The 7,504-nt window shown below is 34.1% G+C and overlaps 1 pseudogene; it reads right to left on the reverse strand.

The window, feature by feature from the left end:
* Window positions 3,763–7,501, reverse strand: LOC109327729 (annotated as a pseudogene).

Raw genomic sequence — 7,504 nt, forward strand, 5'->3', positions numbered from 1 at the left:
ATAGTTAAAAATGTAGGTGAACATATTTACAGAGTTAAGTGAGAAAAATAAACAAAACGATCTGAATTATTTTTTCTTTAGTCCAAATCTTAACTCATATATTAATCATCACTTGCAACTTTCTTAGAATCAAATTGAGTAATTGTACATTTATTCACATTTAAATTGCAATAAATGAAATCGAATTTTGCTCATAAGTATTACCTTAATAATCATGTATCATTACACAATTATTAACAAAATTATTTCAAATTTTAACTGAAAGAAAATTATATCAAATTATTATTATTATTACAATAAGAAGACAAATGGAAAGCATAAGATTAAATTATGGGATAAAACACAGTGAATGAATAAGGAAGGGAAATGAACAAATGTAAAGTCACATTCCTATTGTTCAATACAAAATGATCCTAATTATTATTATTTTTCTACAAATTTTAAATGATGCATTAATCCTCACTTATAAAAAATTTCTGTGGTCTCATCCTATTTTCGACTCAGAGTTCCTTATTATCCATGCATTTCTTTGGTCTCTCTTCACACTTGACCTCTCATCGGTCTCGTGATTGTGTCTTGACCCTTCCCAAGTGGTCTCATCCTATTTTCGACCCAGAGTTCCTCATTATCTGTGCGTTCCCGTGATTAATCTTCACACCTGACCCCCAAGTGGTCTCGTGATTGTGTCTTGATCTCAAGTGGTCTCATCCTATTTTCGACCCAAAGTTCCTCATTATCTGTGCATTCCTGCGGTCTCTCTTCACACCTGACCCCCCAACGGTCTCGTGATTGTGTCTTGATCCCAAGTGGTTTCATCCTATTTTCGACCGAGAGTTCCTCATTATCCAGCGTTCCCATGGTCTCTCTTCACACCTGACTCCCCAGTGGTCTCGTGATTGTGTCTTGACCCCAAGTGGACTCATCCTATTTTCGACTCAGAGTTCCTCTTTATTCGTGCGTTCCCATTGTCTCCCTTTTACACCCGGACCCCCTAGTGGTCTCGTGTTGTCTTGGACCCTCTAACGGTCTCGTTAATCATGCTATTAAGCATCATCATTGAAACTTTTCCCAATTTATGTAATCTCTCAGTCAAAATTTGGTCTTTTTCTATCTTTTGTTCCTCCTCGCCATGATAATTTTAGTAACTTTCGTTACTCTTATTATCTAGTAAAAAACAAGTAAAGAGGGACAACTGTAAACACTCAATTTTAATTGGGGATAATTTAGTTGATAGTTGAGAAATATTTTTGAAGTAAAAGTAGGCGAGAAAATAATTTGAAAATAAATTGGGCCACTTTGGCCCAACCAGATTAGGGTTTCCAACCCTAATCTCACCCCATTTAAAACCCAAAATTAGCAAGTAAGGAAGGGGTGGGCAACCAAAAAAAATAGAAAAAATAGGCAAATGAAAAATAGGCAATTATCAAAAAAAATTGGATAACTCTTCTATGTTCCGCAAGCATATACTGTTACAGGAGGAAGGGGTTGAATCTTTGAAAGAGAAATTGGGACATACAAGAAAGTCTTTCTTTCCAAGTTGCATCACCGGTTTACTATGTCATGTTTGCATTATTCACCGTTAATGTCAGCACAATCATATTGAAGGTGACAAATTTCCTTTTGTGGCTCTGTATAGATTATAATAACATCTTTAGCTTTTGTTTGATTGATATTATTATGTGTTGCTACTAAATAATCTGGACATATGGTGTTTATGGAAATAAAATGTATCCTTCTTCACAATGCATGACAAAGTAAATCTGAATGAGAAACATGGTATATTTGAGAAATATAGTTAATTATTGGGTCAATCATAAGTATAGTTCATTCATTTTTATTGCGTGTAGCATCACTTTTGTTTACAAGTTCTCTAGTTGAAGAAATATAAGTGAGGATAAACATGTACATGTTAATGGTGGAGCTATCCTCAATGAGGGACGTGAATGTAGGGACATGAGATTTTATCCCTCATTCACCATTGATTGGTGAGTCTTTAGGTAATAGAAAATTACTTCTTCTTTTGATCTTTTTGCCATATTCATGCATTTCTTTTTAACGTTTTCTACTAGTATACATAAATGGTTTCGAGAATAAATTATGCACAAGAATCACATGTGTTGGGTTGTTTATGCATATTGAAAATTGTTTATAAGTGCTATTGTTTGTGTTTTATGCTATTTAGTTTAACAAAATGTTATGCCATAAAATATAGTGATTATTGTTACATAGAATGATAATTAGTTAAAAATGAAATAATGCATTAATGTTAAATCTTTTTATCACTATGGTTTTTGCTTGTAAAAAAGGTTGATAATTTAATGAGAATTATGCACTATGTGATTTGTGCTATGTCGCGTTACTTTAAATTGACATTTTTAAAATTAAATCATTAAGGTCTAGTGCACTACTAGACTTATGCCTAGTGCACTATGAGACTTGTGCCTAGTGCACTATGAGACTTGTGCCTAGTGCACTATGAGACTTGTGCCTAGTGCACTATGAGACTTGTGCCTAGTGCACTATGAGACTTGTGCCTAGTGCACTATGAGACTTGTGCCTAGTGCACTATGAGACTTGTGCCTAGTGCACTATGAGACTTGTGCCTAGTGCACTATGAGACTTGTGCCCTCTCGCATTACCCTATATTGACATTCTCAAAATAACTAAATTAAATCAATATGGGTAGTGCACTATAGGACTTGTGCCTTGTCGCGTTACCCCAAATTGACATTTTCAAAATAACTTAATTAAATCAATGAGAGGTAGTGTACTATGGGACTTGTATCCTGTCGTGTTACCTTAAATTGACGTCTTAAATTGACGTTTTCAAAATTATATCAATAAGGGGTAATGCAATAACTTAATTAAATCAATGAGAGGTAGTGCACTATGGGACTTATGCTCTGTCGTCGCAGTACTTAAATTGACATTTTCAAAATTAAATCAATAATAAGGGGTAGTGCATTATGGGACTTTGCCCTGTCGCATTACCCTACATTAGTGCACTATGAGAATTGCTCTGTCGCGTTACCTTAAATTGACATTTTCTTAATTAAATCAATGAGAGGTAGTGCACTATGGGAATTGTGCTCTGTCACGTTACCTTAAGTTGACATTTTCACAACTAAATCAAGAAGATGTAATGCACTATGGACCAGTGCCCTATCGTATTATCTTATTCTATTATTTAAAAAATAAATAAATAAAATATATCAACAAATCAATTTTTTTTCCTGAAAGAACTACCTAGTCTTGATTTCTCTATTGTAGCTAAAGGTACGTAGGAGCAGTTATTTACCTCTTTATTTTGTTTAATAAGGTGAGGGTAAAATTAATGTTTTGAATAAATATCCACATAACTAGGTACCGTTTTTATAGCGGACAGTATGAAGTGCTTAATATCTTCATCATCCGTAACCGACTCCTGAACTCAATTTCTATTTTGTGAAAATCAACATTAAGGCTAGTTTTGCAGGATGGCATAAGAAACGCGAAATGAATGGCAGTGAAAAACTATGAAAATGTCCTAAGCTTGACTACCAATAGTGATGACTGTACAAAATAAATTATGCTGGTTGTAAAACGGCTCAGAAACTGAACAATGTTATCAAAGGTTCAAAACCTTTATCTGCAGTCACCAGTTTCCCCTTTAGTTTTCCAGAATTATGAGGCTAACCCCTTTAGAGGAATGAATTTGACTATTGACGCATCAAAATCAACAGAAAAAATAACTAAATCTTTTAAACTTATGTTTGCACAATATCATCCTGTCTCAAGGAACTGTCATACACGAATGCCATAAATGAAACATTTCAACCTGGATTTTGCACTGTTTTATGCTTTTAGTTTATTAATATAAAGAGTATCAATGATTGCAAAGAAATAGAAAGTGTATAGTATTAAAAGTGCAAATTTGTATAAAAAAACTGGAGTAAGCATAGGGATGCTGGGATTTCCGCACGTACAGGAATAAAATACTAACCAATAGTCGGTCAGTAAGGTCTCTTGCTTCAAGTAATCTGGAAATCGAATATCTCTTGCTATAATTCTTTGGAAAATAAGCTATTCACATGCATCTTTAAAAGGGGAAGTCCCAGAAAGCATTTGATACAATGTGCATCCAAGTGCCCAGAGGTCATTTCTGTGGTAATATAGCGAAGGAAGTAAAAAAGAAAGGTTTCTATATGGGGAGCTAGCATGGAATAAAAGCAATGAAGAAACTCTGCATGAGAAACTTTTGACATCTTGGCTGTCGAGAATAATCCATGATTTAGGAAAAAATAGTGAACTAAGGTAAAACATGATCTACATACACAGAAACATAGAATAAGAAATAATATTATGACAACAACATAAATATGTCTCTACCCAAAAGTCGCTGGAGAGGAATTAAGAACCTCCGGAGGGACGTAAGCAGCTGTTTCCACAGAAGTACAGGCTTTATCATCTAGGAATACAAAGAAAAGAATAAAAACAATATACAAGAATAATTATAAACATAACAAAGCAGCTTCCCCATTACTCCTATTTCACCTGATGCTGCATTTGGAAGGACAGTGATTTGGCTATCCTGCATAGGCTTCACACTCCCAAAATCGGTTACTTTAATATGTCCTTCAATTGTAAGTAATAAGTTCTCTGGCTGCATTGATGTATGTATTCGAGAGCATCCACAACTTCAGCTGCATAGAATCATGCCTCAGCCTCTGTTAGACGACCTTTCTGCATGCAAGAAATCAGAAACCTGGCTAGTAGATATCACGCAGTAACAAGCATAAAGATACTATCCTAAATGTTAACAACTACTAAATTCCTAACAATATTAAAAATACAATTATTTCTCTAACGAGGCCAATAGTTGGTGTCCACGCATTTGGATGCAAACCGTAATTACTTTTAATGACTTAATGACACAAAGAGGACAGTTTCCTAAAACAAAGTGATAAAATTTGTGATTATATTCTGTAATAATACTGTTATTTATAGACTTTGCTGCTTTGGAGAATGTCTGAGTCTTATAAAACAGTAACATAAATTGGCTTCAATGGAATTTGGGGCAGGAGTTACACGGATGAAGACAAATACCCACTTTAAAATTCCTCAATTTTAGTCAAATTTTCACACTTTTAAAAAGATTGAAGAGATACCAAACCAAACAAGGATTGGAGATTGAAAAAAAAAAGAACGATAGAAGATTGAAATCAAGTTTGATTTATTGGCTGCAAAGAGGGAACCAAATGCAAGAGGAAAAACAAAAATACGTGAAAAATCCATGCTGCAAGATCGTAATTTTTCAATCTATAAAGATATGCCATGAGAGTGAGTATTGGTGCATTAGTAAGGTTGCTTGCCTTATCACCTCGAGCCTAGAGGCCATGGGTTCAAATCCTGAAAACCAACTCTTCGCTAGCGAGGGTAAGGCGATGTACCACCTCTAATAGTCATAGTGTTAAACTATGGTTAATTTTAAGGTTGGAAGGAATATTCTGCTTACAGATCTAGAAAGGGGATTAGTCCATCTGGTCAAATGGGGGTTTGGTCACTTCAGTATAAATTTTAAGCAAACAAAGTTAGTGTCAAATAAGGAAATCTCAAGGAGGCAAGTGTAGCTTAACTTACCCTTCATTTAATTGTGTATGCTTATGTGTATACAATGAATTAATCAAAAAGATAATACTGATATATAAACCATTTTTGGTCCAATTTATAATTCCTGTCTTTGGAAAATTATAAAGAGCATTACAAACCAAAGCAAATATCGTAGTTTTATTGTTCTATAGTACTTGTAAGTAATACTAAGACCTAACATGGGATTAAACCTGGGTCCTTCTAGGCTAAGACACTATCAGCGCATGCTATAAAAATTTAGCACAAGAAATTAGTTATACTCAATATATGGAACACATGCCTTGAAGTTTTATGTTAGCTTACCCTGGTTATTTGATCAGAAAGTTCTCCACCTTCACATGATTCAAGTGGCATGTCTTCTCCATTGTAAAAGGAACAGAAGAAAGAAAGATACAGATGTCAAATAAGATAGACCAATTTGGCAAACAAGGGGAATGAAAAGAAAACTCAGACTCACGCAGAAAGGAATAGACAAGAAAGGCAATTATATAGAGAAGATACACCAAGGAATACTTACACAGAGAAAATGTGTCTTGAAATGTGAAATATAGCTGCACAATGCCAGGATGATCCAATTGATCAAGCACCATGCGTTCCAACTTCACATAAGCGGTTTTATTCTCTTTAGTAATGAACTTTTTGTCCATGATCTTCAGCGCATACACAGTTCCCGTGTCCTTCTTCTTTGCCCTCACAACCTTAAAACATAACAAGAAAGATATTTAATTATAATTGACAAGTAAATCCATTCAGTGAAACTATTCCCAGTGTTTTAAATTGCGGTTGCGATCACGATTGCGGTTACTGCGATTGCGGTCATTGCGACCGTTGCGATGTGATTGCAGTTGTTGCGGCATGAAATTAATTAATGTATCCACAAAATACAAAAATAATTACTATAACTATTATTATTATTCACTTTGTATAGGTTTTTTTTGTTCATTACGGGACTTTGTTTAATGACAATTAACAATTTAAAATAAAGTTGTAATAAAATAACATAATTTTGCAATTAAAAGAAAACATTTTATCTTATTTTTACATAAATAAAAGTGAATTACATTTACTTAGAAGAGTACAACATATTGAAATTGTCATTATCATCAAATACCTAATTAGGAAGCAAAGCCAAGATTCAATGATATAATGTCCTTACAAAATAAAGTAAGATAAAGCATCACAACTAATATTATAAAATTGTCACTTGAAGAACCTTAAGAAAATTATTAAATCCATTAGAACACTCACATTTTATTTGTTAATTGTTACCACATGCTAGAATAGCGTGGAGGAGCATAATCTTCATTGTCATACTGACTACCATCTTGTGTAGGTCCTTGTCCAAAGACATAATCAAAAAATCCATGACTTGATTGTTGATAATAAGGTTCTTGATAATTCATTAATGAAGAATGGTGAAATGGAACTTGTCCACTTTCATATTGAGGATTTAATGTATATAATAACCATGTGGATAATGTATTGGATGCATTAGATTGTACCCTTGACTACTCTGTGATGTTTCATCAATGCTAAAATCACTAAAACTTTGTGCAAGACTAAAAGAGGAAGCATCTTCAAGTGTAATATTTTGTTTCTTTTTTCCTCTCCTAGATTGCGACTCAGTTCTATTGTTATCAATAAATGAATCACTAGAATGAACCATACCTGATCTAGATGTTGTAAGGTCAATTAGGTTACGATCACGCTTATGCAATGACATCTCCTCATATGAATCATTGTGCATTTGCTCACCTTCCTCATCACTTTCTCCACCCTCAACATTACGAGCGTCATTGCCACCATCCTCACTTGGTGGGCTTAAACCACCACTATGTTCATCTGAACCCACATCATCACTATCAACTTCCATATT

Source organism: Lupinus angustifolius, chromosome LG02 (genome assembly GCF_001865875.1).
Source record: "Lupinus angustifolius cultivar Tanjil chromosome LG02, LupAngTanjil_v1.0, whole genome shotgun sequence".
NCBI classification, from domain to species: domain Eukaryota; kingdom Viridiplantae; phylum Streptophyta; class Magnoliopsida; order Fabales; family Fabaceae; genus Lupinus; species Lupinus angustifolius.